Source organism: Hippocampus zosterae, chromosome 11, assembly GCF_025434085.1.
Source record: "Hippocampus zosterae strain Florida chromosome 11, ASM2543408v3, whole genome shotgun sequence".
NCBI lineage: Eukaryota > Metazoa > Chordata > Actinopteri > Syngnathiformes > Syngnathidae > Hippocampus > Hippocampus zosterae.
In genome coordinates this window covers 14,724,021-14,747,270 of record NC_067461.1, presented here as the reverse complement: position 1 = coordinate 14,747,270, position 23,250 = coordinate 14,724,021, and positions in this window count along the sequence as shown.

Sequence of the window (23,250 nt, the reverse complement as noted above, 5' to 3'; positions counted from 1 at the left end):
CGTCAAAATGATCTTACTAGTGAACTAGTGGGCGTTTTGTGGCTTACATGTCAAATAGCAAGCCTCAAAATGATCTTACTAGTGAACTAGTGGGCGTTTTGTGGCTTACATGTCAACTAGTAAGCCTCAAAATGATCTTACTAGTGAACTCGTGGGCACATTTATGGCCTTACATGTTCACTAGTAAGCCTCAAAATGATCTTACCAGTGAACTAGTGGGCATTTTGCGGCTTACATGTCAACTAGTAAGCCTCAAAATGATCTTACCAGTGAACTAGTGGGCATTTTGCGGCTTACATGTCAACTAGTAAGCCTCAAAACGATCTTACTAGTGAACTAGTGGCTTCTTTTGTGGCTTACATGTTCACTAGTAAGCGTCACAATGACCTTACTTGTGAACTAGTGAGTGTTTTGTGGCTTACATGTTCACTAGTAGGCGTCAAAATGATCTTACTAGAGAACTAGTGGGCATTTTGTGGCTTACATGTCAACTAGTAAGCCTCAAAATGATCTTACTAGTGAATTAGTGGGCACATTTATGGCCTTACATGTTCACTAGTAAGCGTCAAAATGATCTTACTAGTGAACTAGTGGGCACATTTATGGCCTTACATGTTCACTAGTAAGCCTCAAAATGATCTTACTAGTGAACTAGTGGGCGTTTTGTGGCTTACATGTTCATGAGTAAGCGTCAAAATGATCTTACTAGTGAACTAGTGGGCGTTTTGCGGCTTGCATGTCAACTAGTAAGCGTCAAAATGATCTTACTAGTGAACTAGTGGGCGTTTTGTGGCTTACATCTTCACTAGTAAGCCTCAAAATGATCTTACTAGAGAACAAGTGGGCATTTTGTGGCTTACATGTTCACGAGTAAGCGTCAAAATGATCTTACTAGTGAACTAGTGGGCGTTTTGCGGCTTGCATGTCAACTAGTAAGCGTCAAAATGATCTTACTGGTGAACTAGTGGGCGTTTTGTGGCTTACATCTTCACTAGTAAGCCTCAAAATGATCTTACGAGTGAGCTAGTGGGCGTTTTGCGGCTTACATGTTCACTAGTGAGCGTCACAATGACCTTACTTGTGAACTAGTGAGCGTTTTGTGGCTTACATGTTCACTAGTAAGCATCAAAATGATCTTACTAGTGAACTACTGGGCGTTTTGTGGCTTACATGTTCACTAGTAAGCCTCAAAATGATCTTACTAGTGAACTAGTGGGCGTTTTGTGGCTTACATGTCAAATAGCAAGCCTCAAAATGATCTTACTAGTGAACTAATGGGCACATTTATGGCCTTACGTGTTCACTAGTAAGCCTCAAAATGATCTTACTAGTAAACTATGTGGGCGTTTTGTGGCTTACATCTTCACTCGTAAGCCTCAAAATGATCTTACTAGTGAACTAGTGGGCACATTTATGGCCTTACATGTTCACTAGTAAGCCTCAAAATGATCTTACCAGTGAACTAGTGGGCATTTTGCGGCTTACATGTCAACTAGTAAGCCTCAAAACGATCTTACTAGTGAACTAGTGGCTTCTTTTGTGGCTTACATGTTCACTAGTAAGCGGCACAATGACCTTACTTGTGAACTAGTGAGCGTTTTGTGGCTTACATGTTCACTAGTAAGCGTCAAAATGATCTTACTAGTGAACTAGTGGGCGTTTTGTGGCTTACATGTTCACTAGTAAGCCTCAAAATGATCTTACTAGTGAACTAGTGGGCGTTTTGTGGCTTACATGTCAAATAGCAAGCCTCAAAATGATCTTACTAGTGAACTAATGGGCACATTTATGGCCTTACGTGTTCACTAGTAAGCGTCAAAATGATCTTACTAGTAAACTAGTGGGCACATTTATGGCCTTACATGTTCACTAGTAAGCCTCAAAATGATCTTACTAGTGAACTAGTGGGCGTTTTTCGGCTTGCATGTCAACTAGTAAGCCTCAAAATGATCTTACTAGGGAACTAGTGGGCGTTTTGTGGCTTAGATCTTCACTAGTAAGCCTCAAAATGATCTTACTAGAGAACTAGTGGGCATTTTGCGGCTTACATGTCAACTAGTAAGCCTCAGAACGATCTTACTAGTGAACTAGTGAGCGTTTTGTGGCTTACATGTTCACTAGTAGGCGTCAAAATGATCTTACTAGTGAACTAGTGGGCGTTTTGTGGCTTACATCTTCACTAGTAAGCCTCAAAATGATCTTACTAGAGAACTAGTGGGCATTTTGTGGCTTACATGTCAACTCGTAAGCCTCAAAATGATCTTACTAGTGAATTAGTGGGCACATTTATGGCCTTACATGTTCACTAGTAAGCGTCAAAATGATCTTACTAGTGAACTAGTGGGCACATTTATGGCCTTACATGTTCACTAGTAAGCCTCAAAATGATCTTACTAGTGAACTAGTGGGCGTTTTGTGGCTTACATGTTCACGAGTAAGCGTCAAAATGATCTTACTAGTGAACTAGTGGGCGTTTTGCGGCTTACATCTTCACTCGTAAGCCTCAAAATGATCTTACTAGTGAACTAGTGGGCGTTTTGTGGCTTACATCTTCACTAGTAAGCCTCAGAATGATCTTACTAGAGAACTAGTGGGCATTTTGTGGCTTACATGTCAACTAGTAAGCCTCAAAATGATTTTACTAATGAACTAGTGGGCACATTTATGGCCTTAAATGTTCACTAGTAAGCGTCAAAATGATCTTACTAGTGAACTAGTGGGCACGTTTATGGCCTTAGATGTTCACTAGTAAGCCTCAAAATGATCTTACGAGTGAGCTAGTGGGCGTTTTGCGGCTTACATGTTCACTAGTAAGCGTCACAATGACCTTACTTGTGAACTACTGAGCGTTTTGTGGCTTACATGTTCACTAGTAAGCGTCAAAATAATCTTACTAGTGAACTAGTGGGCGTTTTGTGGCTTACATGTCAACTAGTAAGCCTCAAAACGATCTTATTAGTGAACTAGTGGGCACATTTATGGCCTTACATGTTCACTAGTAAGCGTCAAAATGATCTTACTAGTAAACTAGTGGGCGTTTTGTGGCTTACATCTTCACTCGTAATCCTCAAAATGATCTTACTAGTGAACTATTGGGCGTTTTGTGGCTTACATGTCAACTAGTAAGCCTCAAAATGATCTTACTAGTGAACTAGTGGGCACATTTATGGCCTTACATGTTCACTAGTAAGCCTCAAAATGATCTTACCAGTGAACTAGTAGGCATTTTGCGGCTTACATGACAACTAGTAAGCCTCAAAATGATCTTACTAGTGAACTAGTGGGCATTTTGTGGCTTACATGTCAACTAGTAAGCCTCAAAATGATCTTACTAGTTAACTAGTGGGCACATTTATGGCCTTACATGTTCACTAGTAAGCCTCAAAACGATATTACTAGTGAACTAGTGGGCGTTTTGTGGCTTACATGTTCACGAGTAAGCGTCAAGATGATCTTACTAGTGAACTAGTGGGCGTTTTGCGGCTTGCATGTCAACTAGTAAGCCTCAAAATGATCTAACGAGTGAACTAGTGGGCGTTTTGCAGCTTACATGTCAACAAGTAAGCCTCAAAATGAACTTACTAATGAACTAGTGGGCGTTTTGTGGCTTACATGTTCACTAGTAAGCCTAAAAATGATCTTACTAGTGAACTAGTGGGCACATTTATGGCCTTACGTGTTCACTAGTACGCGTCAAAATGATCTCACTTGTGAACTAGTGGGCGTTTTGCGGCTTGCATGTCAACTAGTAAGCCTCAAAATGATCTTACGAGTGAACTAGTGGGCGTTTTGCGGCTTACATGTCAACAAGTAAGCCTCAAAATGATCTTAGTAGTGAACTAGTGGGCGTTTTGTGGCTTACATGTTCACTAGTAAGTGTCAAAATGACCTTACTAGTTAACTAGTGAGTGTTTTGTGGCTTACATGTTCACTAGTAGGCGTCAAAATGATCTTACTAGTGAACTAGTGAGCGTTTTGTGGCTTACATGTTCACTAGTAAGCCTCAAAATGATCTTACTAGAGAACTAGTGGGCGTTTTGTGGCTTACATGTCAAATAGCAAGCCTCAAAATGATCTTACTAGTGAACTAATGGGCACATTTATGGCCTTACGTGTTCACTAGTAAGCGTCAAAATGATCTTACTAGTAAACTAGTGGGCACATTTATGGCCTTACATGTTCACTAGTAAGCCTCAAAATGATGTTACCAGTGAACTAGTGGGCATTTTGCGGCTTACATGTCAACTAGTAAGCCTCAAAATGATCTTACTAGTGAGCTAGTGGGCATTTTGTGGCTTACATGTCAACTAGTAAGCCTCAAAATGATCTTACTAGTGAACTAGTGGGCAAATATATGGCCTTACATGTTCACTTGTAAGCCTCAAAATGATCTTACTAGTGAACTAGTGGGCGTTTTGTGGCTTACATGTTCACGAGTAAGGGTCAAAATGATCTAACTAGTGAACTCGTGGGCGTTTTGCGGCTTGCATGTCAACAAGTAAGCCTCAAAATGATCTTACTAATGAACTAGTGGGCGTTTTGTGGCTTACATGTTCACTAGTAAGCGTCAAAATGACCTTACTAGTGAACTAGTGGGCGTTTTGTGGCTTACATGTCAACTAGGAAGCCTCAAAATGATCTTACTAGTGAACTAGTGGGCGTTTTGTGGCTTACATGTTCACTAGTAAGTGTCAAAATGACCTTACTAGTTAACTAGTGAGTGTTTTGTGGCTTACATGTTCACTAGTAGGCGTCACAATGACCTTACTAGTGAACTAGTGGGCGTTTTGTGGCTTACATCTTCACTAGTAAGCCTCAAAATGATCTTACTAGAGAACTAGTGGGCATTTTGTGGCTTACATGTCAACTAGTAAGCCTCAAAATGATCTTACTAGTGAACTAGTGGGCACATTTATGGCCTTACATGTTCACTAGTAAGCGTCAAAATGATCTTACTAGTGAACTAGTGGGCACGTTTATGGCCTTAGATGTTCACTAGTAAGCGTGAAAATGATCTTACTAGTGAACTAGTGGGCGTTTTGCGGCTTACATGTCAACTAGTAAGCCTCAAAATGATCTTACGAGTGAGCTAGTGGGCGTTTTGCGGCTTACATGTTCACTAGTAAGCGTCACAATCACCTTACTTGTGAACTACTGAGCGTTTTGTGGCTTACATGTTCACTAGTAAGCGTCAAAATAATCTTACTAGTGAACTAGTGGGCGTTTTGTGGCTTACATGTCAAATAGCAAGCCTCAAAATGATCTTACGAGTGAACTAATGGGCACATTTATGGCCTTACGTGTTCACTAGTAAGCGTCAAAATGATCTTACTAGTAAACTGGTGGGCGTTTTGTGGCTTACATCTTCACTCGTAAGCCTCAAAATGATCTTACTAGTGAACTAGTGGGCGTTTTGTGGCTTACATGTCAACTAGTAAGCCTCAAAATGATGTTACCAGTGAACTAGTGGGCACATTTATGGCCTTACATGTTCACTTGTAAGCCTCAAAATGATCTTACTAGTGAACTAGTGGGCGTTTTGTGGCTTACATGTTCACGAGTAAGGGTCAAAATGATCTAACTAGTGAACTCGTGGGCGTTTTGCGGCTTGCATGTCAATTAGTAAGCCTCAAAATTATCTTACGAGTGAATTAGTGGGCGTTTTGCGGCTTACATGTCAACAAGTAAGCCTCAAAATGATCTTACTAATGAACTAGTGGGCGTTTTGTGGCTTACATGTTCACTAGTAAGCGTCAAAATGACCTTACTAGTGAACTAGTGGGCGTTTTGTGGCTTACATGTCAACTAGGAAGCCTCAAAATGATCTTACTAGTGAACTAGTGGGCGTTTTGTGGCTTACATGTTCACTAGTAAGTGTCAAAATGACCTTACTAGTTAACTAGTGAGTGTTTTGTGGCTTACATGTTCACTAGTAGGCGTCACAATGACCTTACTAGTGAACTAGTGGGCGTTTTGTGGCTTACATCTTCACTAGTAAACCTCAAAAGGATCTTACTAGAGAACTAGTGGGCATTTTGTGGCTTACATGTCAACTAGTAAGCCTCAAAATGATCTTACTAGTGAATTAGTGGGCACATTTATGGCCTTACATGTTCACTAGTAAGCGTCAAAATGATCTTACTAGTGAACTAGTGGGCACATTTATGGCCTTACATGTTCACTAGTAAGCCTCAAAATGATCTTACTAGTGAACTAGTGGGCGTTTTGTGGCTTACATGTTCACGAGTAAGCCTCAAAATTATCTTACTAGTGAACTAGTGGGCGTTTTGCGGCTTGCATGTCAACTAGTAAGCGTCAAAATGATCTTACTAGTGAACTAATGGGCGTTTTGTGGCTTACATCTTCACTAGTAAGCCTCAGAATGATCTTACTAGAGAACTAGTGGGCATTTTGTGGCTTACATGTCAACTAGTAAGCCTCAAAATGATCTTACTAGTGAACTAGTGGGCACATTTATGGCCTTACATGTTCACTAGTAAGCGTCAAAATGATCTTACTAGTGAACAAGTGGGCACGTTTATGGCCTTAGATGTTCACTAGTAAGCGTGAAAATGATCTTACTAGTGAAATAGTGGGCGTTTTGCGGCTTACATGTCAACTAGTAAGCCTCAAAATGATCTTACAAGTGAGCTAGTGGGCGTTTTGCGGCTTACATGTTCACTAGTAAGCGTCAAAATGACCTTACTAGTGAACTAGTGAGCGTTTTGTGGCTTACATGTTCACTAGTAAGCCTCAAAAAGATCTTACTGGTGAACTAGTGGGCGTTTTGTGGCTTACATGTCAACTAGTAAGCCTCAAAATGATCTTACTAGTGAACTAGTGGGCACATTTATGGCCTTACATGTTCACTAGTAAGCCTCAAAATGATCTTACCAGTGAACTAGTAGGCATTTTGCGGCTTACATGACAACTAGTAAGCCTCAAAATGATCTTACTAGTGAACTAGTGGGCATTTTGTGGCTTACATGTCAACTAGTAAGCCTCAAAATGATCTTACTAGTTAACTAGTGGGCACATTTATGGCCTTACATGTTCACTAGTAAGCCTCAAAACGATATTACTAGTGAACTAGTGGGCGTTTTGTGGCTTACATGTTCACGAGTAAGCGTCAAGATGATCTTACTAGTGAACTAGTGGGCGTTTTGCGGCTTGCATGTCAACTAGTAAGCCTCAAAATGATCTAACGAGTGAACTAGTGGGCGTTTTGCAGCTTACATGTCAACAAGTAAGCCTCAAAATGAACTTACTAATGAACTAGTGGGCGTTTTGTGGCTTACATGTTCACTAGTAAGCCTAAAAATGATCTTACTAGTGAACTAGTGGGCACATTTATGGCCTTACGTGTTCACTAGTACGCGTCAAAATGATCTCACTTGTGAACTAGTGGGCGTTTTGCGGCTTGCATGTCAACTAGTAAGCCTCAAAATGATCTTACGAGTGAACTAGTGGGCGTTTTGCGGCTTACATGTCAACAAGTAAGCCTCAAAATGATCTTAGTAGTGAACTAGTGGGCGTTTTGTGGCTTACATGTTCACTAGTAAGTGTCAAAATGACCTTACTAGTTAACTAGTGAGTGTTTTGTGGCTTACATGTTCACTAGTAGGCGTCAAAATGATCTTACTAGTGAACTAGTGAGCGTTTTGTGGCTTACATGTTCACTAGTAAGCCTCAAAATGATCTTACTAGAGAACTAGTGGGCGTTTTGTGGCTTACATGTCAAATAGCAAGCCTCAAAATGATCTTACTAGTGAACTAATGGGCACATTTATGGCCTTACGTGTTCACTAGTAAGCGTCAAAATGATCTTACTAGTAAACTAGTGGGCACATTTATGGCCTTACATGTTCACTAGTAAGCCTCAAAATGATGTTACCAGTGAACTAGTGGGCATTTTGCGGCTTACATGTCAACTAGTAAGCCTCAAAATGATCTTACTAGTGAGCTAGTGGGCATTTTGTGGCTTACATGTCAACTAGTAAGCCTCAAAATGATCTTACTAGTGAACTAGTGGGCAAATATATGGCCTTACATGTTCACTTGTAAGCCTCAAAATGATCTTACTAGTGAACTAGTGGGCGTTTTGTGGCTTACATGTTCACGAGTAAGGGTCAAAATGATCTAACTAGTGAACTCGTGGGCGTTTTGCGGCTTGCATGTCAATTAGTAAGCCTCAAAATTATCTTACTGGTGAACTAGTGGGCGTTTTGTGGCTTACATGTCAACTAGTAAGCCTCAAAATGATCTTACTAGTGAACTAGTGGGCACATTTATGGCCTTACATGTTCACTAGTAAGCCTCAAAATGATCTTACCAGTGAACTAGTAGGCATTTTGCGGCTTACATGACAACTAGTAAGCCTCAAAATGATCTTACTAGTGAACTAGTGGGCATTTTGTGGCTTACATGTCAACTAGTAAGCCTCAAAATGATCTTACTAGTTAACTAGTGGGCACATTTATGGCCTTACATGTTCACTAGTAAGCCTCAAAACGATATTACTAGTGAACTAGTGGGCGTTTTGTGGCTTACATGTTCACGAGTAAGCGTCAAGATGATCTTACTAGTGAACTAGTGGGCGTTTTGCGGCTTGCATGTCAACTAGTAAGCCTCAAAATGATCTAACGAGTGAACTAGTGGGCGTTTTGCAGCTTACATGTCAACAAGTAAGCCTCAAAATGAACTTACTAATGAACTAGTGGGCGTTTTGTGGCTTACATGTTCACTAGTAAGCCTAAAAATGATCTTACTAGTGAACTAGTGGGCACATTTATGGCCTTACGTGTTCACTAGTACGCGTCAAAATGATCTCACTTGTGAACTAGTGGGCGTTTTGCGGCTTGCATGTCAACTAGTAAGCCTCAAAATGATCTTACGAGTGAACTAGTGGGCGTTTTGCGGCTTACATGTCAACAAGTAAGCCTCAAAATGATCTTAGTAGTGAACTAGTGGGCGTTTTGTGGCTTACATGTTCACTAGTAAGTGTCAAAATGACCTTACTAGTTAACTAGTGAGTGTTTTGTGGCTTACATGTTCACTAGTAGGCGTCAAAATGATCTTACTAGTGAACTAGTGAGCGTTTTGTGGCTTACATGTTCACTAGTAAGCCTCAAAATGATCTTACTAGAGAACTAGTGGGCGTTTTGTGGCTTACATGTCAAATAGCAAGCCTCAAAATGATCTTACTAGTGAACTAATGGGCACATTTATGGCCTTACGTGTTCACTAGTAAGCGTCAAAATGATCTTACTAGTAAACTAGTGGGCACATTTATGGCCTTACATGTTCACTAGTAAGCCTCAAAATGATGTTACCAGTGAACTAGTGGGCATTTTGCGGCTTACATGTCAACTAGTAAGCCTCAAAATGATCTTACTAGTGAGCTAGTGGGCATTTTGTGGCTTACATGTCAACTAGTAAGCCTCAAAATGATCTTACTAGTGAACTAGTGGGCAAATATATGGCCTTACATGTTCACTTGTAAGCCTCAAAATGATCTTACTAGTGAACTAGTGGGCGTTTTGTGGCTTACATGTTCACGAGTAAGGGTCAAAATGATCTAACTAGTGAACTCGTGGGCGTTTTGCGGCTTGCATGTCAATTAGTAAGCCTCAAAATTATCTTACGAGTGAATTAGTGGGCGTTTTGCGGCTTACATGTCAACAAGTAAGCCTCAAAATGATCTTACTAATGAACTAGTGGGCGTTTTGTGGCTTACATGTTCACTAGTAAGCGTCAAAATGACCTTACTAGTGAACTAGTGGGCGTTTTGTGGCTTACATGTCAACTAGGAAGCCTCAAAATGATCTTACTAGTGAACTAGTGGGCACATTTATGGCCTTACATGTTCACTAGTAAGCCTCAAAATGATCTTACCAGTGAACTGGTGGGCATTTTGCGGCTTACATGTCAACTAGTAAGCCTCAAAACGATCTTACTAGTGAACTAGTGGCTTCTTTTGTGGCTTACATGTTCACTAGTAAGCGTCACAATGACCTTACTTGTGAACTAGTGAGCGTTTTGTGGCTTACATGTTCACTAGTAAGCGTCAAAATGATCTTACTAGTGAACTAGTGGGCGTTTTGTGGCTTACATGTTCACTAGTAAGCCTCAAAATGATCTTACGAGTGAATTAGTGGGCGTTTTGCGGCTTACATGTCAACAAGTAAGCCTCAAAATGATCTTACTAATGAACTAGTGGGCGTTTTGTGGCTTACATGTTCACTAGTAAGCGTCAAAATGACCTTACTAGTGAACTAGTGGGCGTTTTGTGGCTTACATGTCAACTAGGAAGCCTCAAAATGATCTTACTAGTGAACTAGTGGGCGTTTTGTGGCTTACATGTTCACTAGTAAGTGTCAAAATGACCTTACTAGTTAACTAGTGAGTGTTTTGTGGCTTACATGTTCACTAGTAGGCGTCACAATGACCTTACTAGTGAACTAGTGGGCGTTTTGTGGCTTACATCTTCACTAGTAAGCCTCAAAATGATCTTACTAGAGAACTAGTGGGCATTTTGTGGCTTACATGTCAACTAGTAAGCCTCAAAATGATCTTACTAGTGAACTAGTGGGCACATTTATGGCCTTACATGTTCACTAGTAAGCGTCAAAATGATCTTACTAGTGAACTAGTGGGCACGTTTATGGCCTTAGATGTTCACTAGTAAGCGTGAAAATGATCTTACTAGTGAACTAGTGGGCGTTTTGCGGCTTACATGTCAACTAGTAAGCCTCAAAATGATCTTACGAGTGAGCTAGTGGGCGTTTTGCGGCTTACATGTTCACTAGTAAGCGTCACAATCACCTTACTTGTGAACTACTGAGCGTTTTGTGGCTTACATGTTCACTAGTAAGCGTCAAAATAATCTTACTAGTGAACTAGTGGGCGTTTTGTGGCTTACATGTCAAATAGCAAGCCTCAAAATGATCTTACGAGTGAACTAATGGGCACATTTATGGCCTTACGTGTTCACTAGTAAGCGTCAAAATGATCTTACTAGTAAACTGGTGGGCGTTTTGTGGCTTACATCTTCACTCGTAAGCCTCAAAATGATCTTACTAGTGAACTAGTGGGCGTTTTGTGGCTTACATGTCAACTAGTAAGCCTCAAAATGATGTTACCAGTGAACTAGTGGGCACATTTATGGCCTTACATGTTCACTTGTAAGCCTCAAAATGATCTTACTAGTGAACTAGTGGGCGTTTTGTGGCTTACATGTTCACGAGTAAGGGTCAAAATGATCTAACTAGTGAACTCGTGGGCGTTTTGCGGCTTGCATGTCAATTAGTAAGCCTCAAAATTATCTTACGAGTGAATTAGTGGGCGTTTTGCGGCTTACATGTCAACAAGTAAGCCTCAAAATGATCTTACTAATGAACTAGTGGGCGTTTTGTGGCTTACATGTTCACTAGTAAGCGTCAAAATGACCTTACTAGTGAACTAGTGGGCGTTTTGTGGCTTACATGTCAACTAGGAAGCCTCAAAATGATCTTACTAGTGAACTAGTGGGCGTTTTGTGGCTTACATGTTCACTAGTAAGTGTCAAAATGACCTTACTAGTTAACTAGTGAGTGTTTTGTGGCTTACATGTTCACTAGTAGGCGTCACAATGACCTTACTAGTGAACTAGTGGGCGTTTTGTGGCTTACATCTTCACTAGTAAACCTCAAAAGGATCTTACTAGAGAACTAGTGGGCATTTTGTGGCTTACATGTCAACTAGTAAGCCTCAAAATGATCTTACTAGTGAATTAGTGGGCACATTTATGGCCTTACATGTTCACTAGTAAGCGTCAAAATGATCTTACTAGTGAACTAGTGGGCACATTTATGGCCTTACATGTTCACTAGTAAGCCTCAAAATGATCTTACTAGTGAACTAGTGGGCGTTTTGTGGCTTACATGTTCACGAGTAAGCCTCAAAATTATCTTACTAGTGAACTAGTGGGCGTTTTGCGGCTTGCATGTCAACTAGTAAGCGTCAAAATGATCTTACTAGTGAACTAATGGGCGTTTTGTGGCTTACATCTTCACTAGTAAGCCTCAGAATGATCTTACTAGAGAACTAGTGGGCATTTTGTGGCTTACATGTCAACTAGTAAGCCTCAAAATGATCTTACTAGTGAACTAGTGGGCACATTTATGGCCTTACATGTTCACTAGTAAGCGTCAAAATGATCTTACTAGTGAACAAGTGGGCACGTTTATGGCCTTAGATGTTCACTAGTAAGCGTGAAAATGATCTTACTAGTGAAATAGTGGGCGTTTTGCGGCTTACATGTCAACTAGTAAGCCTCAAAATGATCTTACAAGTGAGCTAGTGGGCGTTTTGCGGCTTACATGTTCACTAGTAAGCGTCACAATGACCTTACTTGTGAACTACTGAGCGTTTTGTGGCTTACATGTTCACTAGTAAGCGTCAAAATAATCTTACTAGTGAACTAGTGGGCGTTTTGTGGCTTACATGTCAAATAGCAAGCCTCAAAATGATCTTACTAGTGAACTAATGGGCACATTTATGGCCTTACGTGTTCACTAGTAAGCTTCAAAATGATCTTACTAGTAAACTAGTGGGCGTTTTGTGGCTTACATCTTCACTCGTAAGCCTCAAAATGATCTTACTAGTGAACTAGTGGGCGTTTTGTGGCTTACATTTCAACTAGTAAGCCTCAAAATGATTTTACTAGTAAACTAGTGGGCACATTTATGGCCTTACATGTTCACTAGTAAGCCTCAAAATGATGTTACTAGTAAACTAGTGGGCGTTTTGTGGCTTACATCTTCACTCGTAAGCCTCAAAATGATCTTACTAGTGAACTAGTGGGCGTTTTGTGGCTTACATGTCAACAAGTAAGCCTCAAAATGATCTTACTAGTGAACTAGTGGGCACATTTATGGCCTTACATGTTCACTAGTAAGCCTCAAAATGATCTTACCAGTGAACTAGTGGGCATTTTGCGGCTTACATGTCAACTAGTAAGCCTCAAAATGATCTTACTAGTGAACTAGAGGGCATTTTGTGGCTTACATGTCAACTAGTAAGCCTCAAAATGATCTTACTAGTGAACTAGTGGGCGTTTTGTGGCTTACATGTTCACGAGTAAGGGTCAAAATGATCTAACTAGTGAACTCGTGGGCGTTTTGCGGCTTGCATGTCAACTAGTAAGCCTCAAAATTATCTTACGAGTGAACTAGTGGGCGTTTTGCGGTTTACATGTCAACAAGTAAGCCTCAAAATGATCTTACTAATGAACTAGTGGGCGTTTTGTGGCTTACATGTTCACTAGTAAGCGTCAAAATGATCTTACTAGTGAACTAGTGAGCACGTTTATGGCCTTAGATGTTCACTTGTAAGCGTGAAAATGATCTTACTAGTGAACTAGTCGGCGTTTTGCGGCTTACATGTCAACTAGTAAGCCTCAAAATGATCTTACGAGTGAGCTAGTGGGCGTTTTGCGGCTTACATGTTCACTAGTAAGCGTCACAATGACCTTACTTGTGAACTAGTCAGCGTTTTGTGGCTTACATGTTCACTAGTAAGCATCAAAATGATCTTACTAGTGAACTAACGGGCACATTTATGGCCTTACGTGTTCACTAGTAAGCGTCAAAATGATCTTACTAGTAAACTAGTGGGCGTTTTGTGGCTTACATTTCAAATAGCAAGCCTCAAAATGATCTTACTAGTGAACTAATGGGCACATTTATGGCCTTACGTGTTCACTAGTAAGTGTCAAAATGATCTTACTAGTAAACTAGTGGGCGTTTTGTGGCTTACATCTTCCCTCGTAAGCCTCAAAATGATCTTACTAGTGAACTAGTGGGCGTTTTGTGGCTTACATGTCAACTAGTAAGCCTCAAAATGATCTTACTAGTGAACTAGTGGGCACATTTATGGCCTTACATGTTCACTAGTAAGCCTCAAAATGATCTTACCAGTGAACTAGTGGGCATTTTGCGGCTTACATGTCAACTAGTAAGCCTCAAAATGATCTTACTAGTGAACTAGTGGGCACATTTATGGCCTTACATGTTCACTAGTAACCTCAAAATGATCTTACCAGTGAACTAGTGGGCATTTTGCGGCTTACATGTCAACTAGTAAGCCTCAAAACTATCTTACTAGTGAACTAGTGGCTTCTTTTGTGGCTTACATGTTCACTAGTAAGCGTCACAATGACCTTACTTGTGAACTAGTGGGCGTTTTGTGGCTTACATCTTCACTAGTAAGCCTCAAAATGATCTTACTAGAGAACTAGTGGGCATTTTGCGGCTTACATGTCAACTAGTAAGCCTCAGAACGATCTTACTAGTGAACTAGTGAGCGTTTTGTGGCTTACATGTTCACTAGTAGGCGTCAAAATGATCTTACTAGTGAACTAGTGGGCGTTTTGTGGCTTACATCTTCACTAGTAAGCCTCAAAATAATCTTACTAGAGAACTAATGGGCATTTTGTGGCTTACATGTCAACTAGTAAGCCTCAAAATGATCTTACTAGTGAATTAGTGGACACATTTATGGCCTTACATGTTCACTAGTAAGCGTCAAAATGATCTTACTAGTGAACTAGTGGGCACATTTATGGCCTTACATGTTCACTAGTAAGCCTCAAAATGATCTTACTAGTGAACTAGTGGGCGTTTTGTGGCTTACATGTTCACGAGTAAGCGTCAAAATGATCTTACTAGTGAACTAGTGGGCGTTTTGTGGCTTACATCTTCACTAGTAAGCCTCAGAATGATCTTACTAGAGAACTAGTGGGCATTTTGTGGCTTACATGTCAACTAGTAAGCCTCAAAATGATCTTACTAGTGAACTAGTGGGCACATTTATGGCCTTAAATGTTCACTAGTAAGCGTCAAAATGATCTTACTAGTGAACTAGTGGGCATGTTTATGGCCTTAGATGTTCACTAGTAAGCGTGAAAATGATCTTACTAGTGAACTAGTGGGCGTTTTGCGGCTTACATGTCAACTAGTAAGCCTCAAAATGATCTTACGAGTGAGCTAGTGGGCGTTTTGCGGCTTACATGTTCACTAGTAAGCGTCACAATGACCTTACTTGTGAACTACTGAGCGTTTTGTGGCTTACATGTTCACTAGTAAGCGTCAAAATAATCTTACTAGTGAACTAGTGGGCGTTTTGTGGCTTACATGTCAACTAGTAAGCCTCAAAATGATCTTACTAGTGAACTAGTGGGCACATTTATGGCCTTACATGTTCACTAGTAAGCCTCAAAATGATCTTACCAGTGAACTAGTAGGCATTTTGCGGCTTACATGTCAACTAGTAAGCCTCAAAATGATCTTACTAGTGAACTAGTGGGCATTTTGTGGCTTACATGTCAACTAGTAAGCCTCAAAATGATCTTACTAGTTAACTAGTGGGCACATTTATGGCCTTACATGTTCACTAGTAAGCCTCAAAACGATCTTACTAGTGAACTAGTGGGCGTTTTTTGGCTTACATGTTCACGAGTAAGCGTCAAGATGATCTTACTAGTGAACTAGTGGGCGTTTTGCGGCTTGCATGTCAACTAGTAAGCCTCAAAATGATCTAACGAGTGAACTAGTGGGCGTTTTGCAGCTTACATGTCAACAAGTAAGCCTCAAAATGAACTTACTAATGAACTAGTGGGCGTTTTGTGGCTTACATGTTCACTAGTAAGCCTAAAAATGATCTTACTAGTGAACTAGTGGGCACATTTATGGCCTTACGTGTTCACTAGTACGCGTCAAAATGATCTTACTTGTGAACTAGTGGGCGTTTTGCGGCTTGCATGTCAACTAGTAAGCCTCAAAATGATCTTACGAGTGAACTAGTGGGCGTTTTGCTGCTTACATGTCAACAAGTAAGCCTCAAAATGATCTTAGTAGTGAACTAGTGGGCGTTTTGTGGCTTGCATGTCAACTAGTAAGCCTCAAAATTATCTTACGAGTGAACTAGTGGGCGTTTTGCGGCTTACATGTCAACAAGTAAGCCTCAAAATGATCTTACTAATGAACTAGTGGGCGTTTTGTGGCTTACATGTTCACTAGTAAGCGTCAAAATGACCTTACTAGTGAACTAGTGGGCGTTTTGTGGCTTACATGTCAACTAGGAAGCCTCAAAATGATCTTACTAGTGAACTAGTGGGCGTTTTGTGGCTTACATGTTCACTAGTAAGTGTCAAAATGACCTTACTAGTTAACTAGTGGGCGTTTTGCGGCTTACATGTTCACTAGTAGGCGTCAAAATGATCTTACTAGTGAACTAGTGGGCGTTTTGTGGCTTACATCTTCACTAGTAAGCCTCAAAATGATCTTACTAGTGAACTAGTGGGCGTTTTGTGGCTTACATGTTCACGAGTAAGGGTCAAAATGATCTAACTAGTGAACTCGTGGGCGTTTTGCGGCTTGCATGTCAACTAGTAAGCCTCAAAATGATCTTACGAGTGAACTAGTGGGCGTTTTGCGGCTTACATGTCAACAAGTAAGCCTCAAAATGATCTTACTAATGAACTAGTGGGCGTTTTGTGGCTTACATGTTCACTAGTAAGTGTCAAAATGATCTTACTAGTGAACTAGTGGGCGTTTTGCGGCTTACATGTCAACGAGTAAGCCTCAAAATGACCTTACTAGTGAACTAGTGGGCGTTTTGTGGCTTACATCTTCACTAGTAAGCCTCAAAATGAACTTACTAGTGAACTAGTGGGCGTTTTGCGGCTTACATGTCAACTAGCAGGCCTCAAAATGATCTTACGAGTGAGCTAAGGGGCGTTTTGCGGCTTACATGTCAACTAGTAAGCCTCAAAATGATCTTACTAATGAACTAGTGGGCACATTTATGGCCTTACATGTTCACTATTAAGAGTCAAAATGATCTTACTAGTGAACTAGTGGGCACATTTATGGCCTTACATGTTCACTAGTAAGCGTCAAAATGATCTTACAAGTGAACTAGTGGGCGTTTTGTGGCTTACATCTTCACTCGTAAGCCTCAAAATGATCTTACTAGTGAACTAGTGGGCGTTTTGTGGCTTACATGTCAACTAGTAAGCCTCAAAATGATCTTACGAGTGAACTAGTGGGCGTTTTGCGGGTTACATGTCAACTAGTAAGCCTCAAAATGATCTTACTAGTGAACTAGTGGGCGTTTGTGGCTTACATGTTCACTAGTAAGCGTCAAAATGACCTTACTAGTGAACTAGTGAGCGTTTTGTGGCTTACATATTCACTAGTAAGCGTCAAAATGATCTTACTAGTGAACTATTGGGCGTTTTGTGGCTTACATGTTCACTAGTAAGCCTCAAAATGATCTTACCAGTGAACTAGTGGGCATTTTGCGGCTTACATGTCAACTAGTAAGCCTCAAAATGATCTTACTAGTGAACTAGTGGGCACATTTATGGCCTTACATGTTCACTAGTAAGCCTCAAAATGATCTTACCAGTGAACTAGTGGGCATTTTGCGGCTTACATGTCAACTAGTAAGCCTCAAAACGATCTTACTAGTGAACTAGTGGCTTCTTTTGTGGCTTACATGTTCACTAGTAAGCGTCACAATGACCTTACTTGTGAACTAGTGAGTGTTTTGTGGCTTACATGTTCACTAGTAGGCGTCAAAATGATCTTACTAGTGAACAAGTGGGCGTTTTGTGGCTTACATCTTCACTAGTAAGTCTCAAAATGATCTTACTAGAGAACAAGTGGGCATTTTGTGGCTTACATGTCAACTAGTAAGCCTCAAAATGATCTTACTAGTGAATTAGTGGGCACATTTATGGCCTTACATGTTCACTAGTAAACGTCAAAATCATCTTACTAGTGAACTAGTGGGCACATTTATGGCCTTACATGTTCACTAGTAAGCCTCAAAATGATCTTACTAGTGAACTAGTGGGCGTTTTGTGGCTTACATGTTCACGAGTAAGCGTCAAAATGATCTTACTGGTGAACTAGTGGGCGTTTTGCGGCTTGCATGTCAACTAGTAAGCATCAAAATGATCTTACTAGTGAACTAGTGGGCGTTTTGTGGCTTACATCTTCACTAGTAAGCCTCAAAATGATCTTACTAGAGAACTAGTGGGCATTTTGTGGCTTACATGTCAACTAGTAAGCCTCAAAATGATCTTACTAGTGAACTAGTGGGCACATTTATGGCCTTACATGTTCACTAGTAAGCGTCAAAATGATCTTACTAGTGAACTACTGGGCACGTTTATGGCCTTAGATGTTCACTAGTAAGCGTGAAAATGATCTTACTAGTGAACTAGTGGACGTTTTGCGGCTTACATGTCAACTAGTAAGCCTCAAAATGATCTTACGAGTGAGCTAGTGGGCGTTTTGCGGCTTACATGTTCACTAGTAAGCGTCTCAATGACCTTACTTGTGAACTAGTGAGCGTTTTGTGGCTTACATGTTCACTAGTAAGCATCAAAATGATCTTACGAGTGAACTAGTGGGCGTTTTGTGGCTTACATGTTCACTAGTAAGCCTCAAAATGATCTTACTAGTGAACTAGTGGGCGTTTTGTGGCTTACATGTCAAATAGCAAGCCTCAAAATGATCTTACTAGTGAACTAATGGGCACATTTATGGCCTTACGTGTTCACTAGTAAGCGTCAAAATGATCTTACTAGTAAACTAGTGGGCGTTTTGTGGCTTACATCTTCACTCGTAAGCCTCAAAATGATCTTACTAGTGAACTAGTGGGCGTTTTGTGGCTTACATGTCAACTAGTAAGCCTCAAAATGATCTTACTAGTGAACTAGTGGGCACATTTATGGCCTTACATGTTCACTAGTAAGCCTCAAAATGATCTTACCAGTGAACTAGTGGGAATTTTGCGGCTTACATGTCAACTAGTAAGCCTCAAAATGATCTTACTAGTGAACTAGTGGGCACATTTATGGCCTTACATGTTCACTAGTAAGCCTCAAAATGATCTTACCAGTGAACTAGTGGGCATTTTGCGGCTTACATGTCAACTAGTAAGCCTCAAAACGATCTTACTAGTGAACTAGTGGCTTCTTTTGTGGCTTACATGTTCACTAGTAAGCGTCACAATGACCTTACTTGTGAACTAGTGAGCGTTTTGTGGCTTACATGTTCACTAGTAAGCGTCAAAATGATCTTACTAGTGAACTAGTGGGCGTATTGTGGCTTACATGTTCACTAGTAAGCCTCAAAATGATCTTACTAGTGAACTAGTGGGCGTTTTGTGGCTTACATGTCAAATAGCAAGCCTCAAAATGATCTTACTAGTGAACTAATGGGCACATTTATGGCCTTACGTGTTCACTAGTAAGCGTCAAAATGATCTTACTAGTAAACTAGTGGGCACATTTATGGCCTTACATGTTCACTAGTAAGCCTCAAAATGATCTTACTAGTGAACTAGTGGGCGTTTTGCGGCTTGCATGTCAACTAGTAAGCCTCAAAATGATCTTACGAGTGAACTAGTGGGCGTTTTGTGGCTTACATGTTCACGGGTAAGCGTCAAAATGATCTTACTAGTGAACTAGTGGGCGTTTTGTGGCTTACATGTCAACAAGTAAGCCTCAAAATGATCTTACGAGTGAGCTAAGGGGCGTTTTCTGGCTTACATGTCAACTAGTAAGCCTCAAAATGATCTTACTAGTGAACTAGTGGGCACATTTATGGCCTTACATGTTCACTTGTAAGCCTCAAAATGATCTTACTAGTGAACTAGTGGGCGTTTTGCGGCTTGCATGTCAACTAGTAAGCGTCAAAATGATCTTACTAGTGAACTAGTGGGCGTTTTGTGGCTTACATCTTCACTAGTAAGCCTCAGAATGATCTTACTAGAGAACTAGTGCGCATTTTGTGGCTTACATGTCAACTCGTAAGCCTCAAAATGATCTTACTAGTGAACTAGTGGGCACATTTATGGCCTTACATGTTCACTAGTAAGCGTCAAAATGATCTTACTAGTGAACTAGTGGGCACGTTTATGGCCTTAGATGTTCACTAGTAAGCGTGAAAATGATCTTACTAGTGAACTAGGTGGCGTTTTGCGGCTTACATGTCAACTAGTAAGCCTCAAAATGATCTTACGAGTGAGCTAGTGGGCGTTTTGCGGCTTACATGTTCACTAGTAAGCGTCACAATGACCTTACTTGTGAACTACTGAGCGTTTTGTGGCTTACATGTTCACTAGTAAGCGTCAAAATAATCTTACTAGTGAACTAGTGGGCGTTTTGTGGCTTACATGTCAAATAGCAAGCCTCAAAATGATCTTACGAGTGAACTAATGGGCACATTTATGGCCTTACGTGTTCACTAGTAAGCGTCAAAATGATCTTACTAGTAAACTAGTGGGCGTTTTGTGGCTTACATCTTCACTCGTAAGCCTCAAAATGATCTTACCAGTGAACTAGTGGGCGTTTTGTGGCTTACATGTCAACTAGTAAGCCTCAAAATGATGTTACCAGTGAACTAGTGGGCATTTTGCGGCTTACATGTCAACTAGTAAGCCTCAAAATGATCTTACTAGTGAACTAGTGGGCATTTTGTGGCTTACATGTCAACTAGTAAGCCTCAAAATGATCTTGCTAGTGAACTAGTGGGCACATTTATGGCCTTACATGTTCACTTGTAAGCCTCAAAATGATCTTACTAGTGAACTAGTGGGCGTTTTGTGGCTTACATGTTCACGAGTAAGGGTCAAAATGATCTAACTAGTGAACTTGTGGGCGTTTTGCGGCTTGCATGTCAATTAGTAAGCCTCAAGATTATCTTACGAGTGAATTAGTGGGCGTTTTGCGGCTTACATGTGAACAAGTAAGCCTCAAAATGATCTTACTAATGAACTAGTGGGCGTTTTGTGGCTTACATGTTCACTAGTAAGCGTCAAAATGACCTTACTAGTGAACTAGTGGGCGTTTTGTGGCTTACATGTCAACTAGGAAGCCTCAAAATGATCTTACTAGTGAACTAGTGGGCGTTTTGTGGCTTACATGTTCACTAGTAAGTGTCAAAATGACCTTACTAGTTAACTAGTTAGTGTTTTGTGGCTTACATGTTCACTAGTAGGCGTCACAATGACCTTACTAGTGAACTAGTGGGCGTTTTGTGGCTTACATCTTCACTAGTAAGCCTCAAAATGATCTTACTAGAGAACTAGTGGGCATTTTGTGGCTTACATGTCAACTAGTAAGCCTCAAAATGATCTTACTAGTGAACTAGTGGGCACATTTATGGCCTTACATGTTCACTAGTAAGCGTCAAAATGATCTTACTAGTGAACTAGTGGGCACGTTTATGGCCTTAGATGTTCACTAGTAAGCGTGAAAATGATCTTACTAGTGAACTAGTGGGCGTTTTGCGGCTTACATGTCAACTAGTAAGCCTCAAAATGATCTTACGAGTGAGCTAGTGGGCGTTTTGCGGCTTACATGTTCACTAGTAAGCGTCACAATGACCTTACTTGTGAACTACTGAGCGTTTTGTGGCTTACATGTTCACTAGTAAGCGTCAAAATAATCTTACTAGTGAACTAGTGGGCGTTTTGTGGCTTACATGTCAAATAGCAAGCCTCAAAATGATCTTACGAGTGAACTAATGGGCACATTTATGGCCTTACGTGTTCACTAGTAAGCGTCAAAATGATCTTACTAGTAAACTAGTGGGCGTTTTGTGGCTTACATCTTCACTCGTAAGCCTCAAAATGATCTTACTAGTGAACTAGTGGGCGTTTTGTGGCTTACATGTCAACTAGTAAGCCTCAAAATGATGTTACCAGTGAACTAGTGGGCACATTTATGGCCTTACATGTTCACTTGTAAGCCTCAAAATGATCTTACTAGTGAACTAGTGGGCGTTTTGTGGCTTACATGTTCACGAGTAAGGGTCAAAATGATCTAACTAGTGAACTCGTGGGCGTTTTGCGGCTTGCATGTCAATTAGTAAGCCTCAAAATTATCTTACGAGTGAATTAGTGGGCGTTTTGCGGCTTACATGTCAACAAGTAAGCCTCAAAATGATCTTACTAATGAACTAGTGGGCGTTTTGTGGCTTACATGTTCACTAGTAAGCGTCAAAATGACCTTACTAGTGAACTAGTGGGCGTTTTGTGGCTTACATGTCAACTAGGAAGCCTCAAAATGATCTTACTAGTGAACTAGTGGGCGTTTTGTGGCTTACATGTTCACTAGTAAGTGTCAAAATGACCTTACTAGTTAACTAGTGAGTGTTTTGTGGCTTACATGTTCACTAGTAGGCGTCACAATGACCTTACTAGTGAACTAGTGGGCGTTTTGTGGCTTACATCTTCACTAGTAAGCCTCAAAATGATCTTACTAGAGAACTAGTGGGCATTTTGTGGCTTACATGTCAACTAGTAAGCCTCAAAATGATCTTACGAGTGAACTAATGGGCACATTTATGGCCTTACGTGTTCACTAGTAAGCGTCAAAATGATCTTACTAGTAAACTAGTGGGCGTTTTGTGGCTTACATCTTCACTCGTAAGCCTCAAAATGATCTTACCAGTGAACTAGTGGGCGTTTTGTGGCTTACATGTCAACTAGTAAGCCTCAAAATGATGTTACCAGTGAACTAGTGGGCATTTTGCGGCTTACATGTCAACTAGTAAGCCTCAAAATGATCTTACTAGTGAACTAGTGGGCATTTTGTGGCTTACATGTCAACTAGTAAGCCTCAAAATGATCTTGCTAGTGAACTAGTGGGCACATTTATGGCCTTACATGTTCACTTGTAAGCCTCAAAATGATCTTACTAGTGAACTAGTGGGCGTTTTGTGGCTTACATGTTCACGAGTAAGGGTCAAAATGATCTAACTAGTGAACTTGTGGGCGTTTTGCGGCTTGCATGTCAATTAGTAAGCCTCAAGATTATCTTACGAGTGAATTAGTGGGCGTTTTGCGGCTTACATGTGAACAAGTAAGCCTCAAAATGATCTTACTAATGAACTAGTGGGCGTTTTGTGGCTTACATGTTCACTAGTAAGCGTCAAAATGACCTTACTAGTGAACTAGTGGGCGTTTTGTGGCTTACATGTCAACTAGGAAGCCTCAAAATGATCTTACTAGTGAACTAGTGGGCGTTTTGTGGCTTACATGTTCACTAGTAAGTGTCAAAATGACCTTACTAGTTAACTAGTTAGTGTTTTGTGGCTTACATGTTCACTAGTAGGCGTCACAATGACCTTACTAGTGAACTAGTGGGCGTTTTGTGGCTTACATCTTCACTAGTAAGCCTCAAAATGA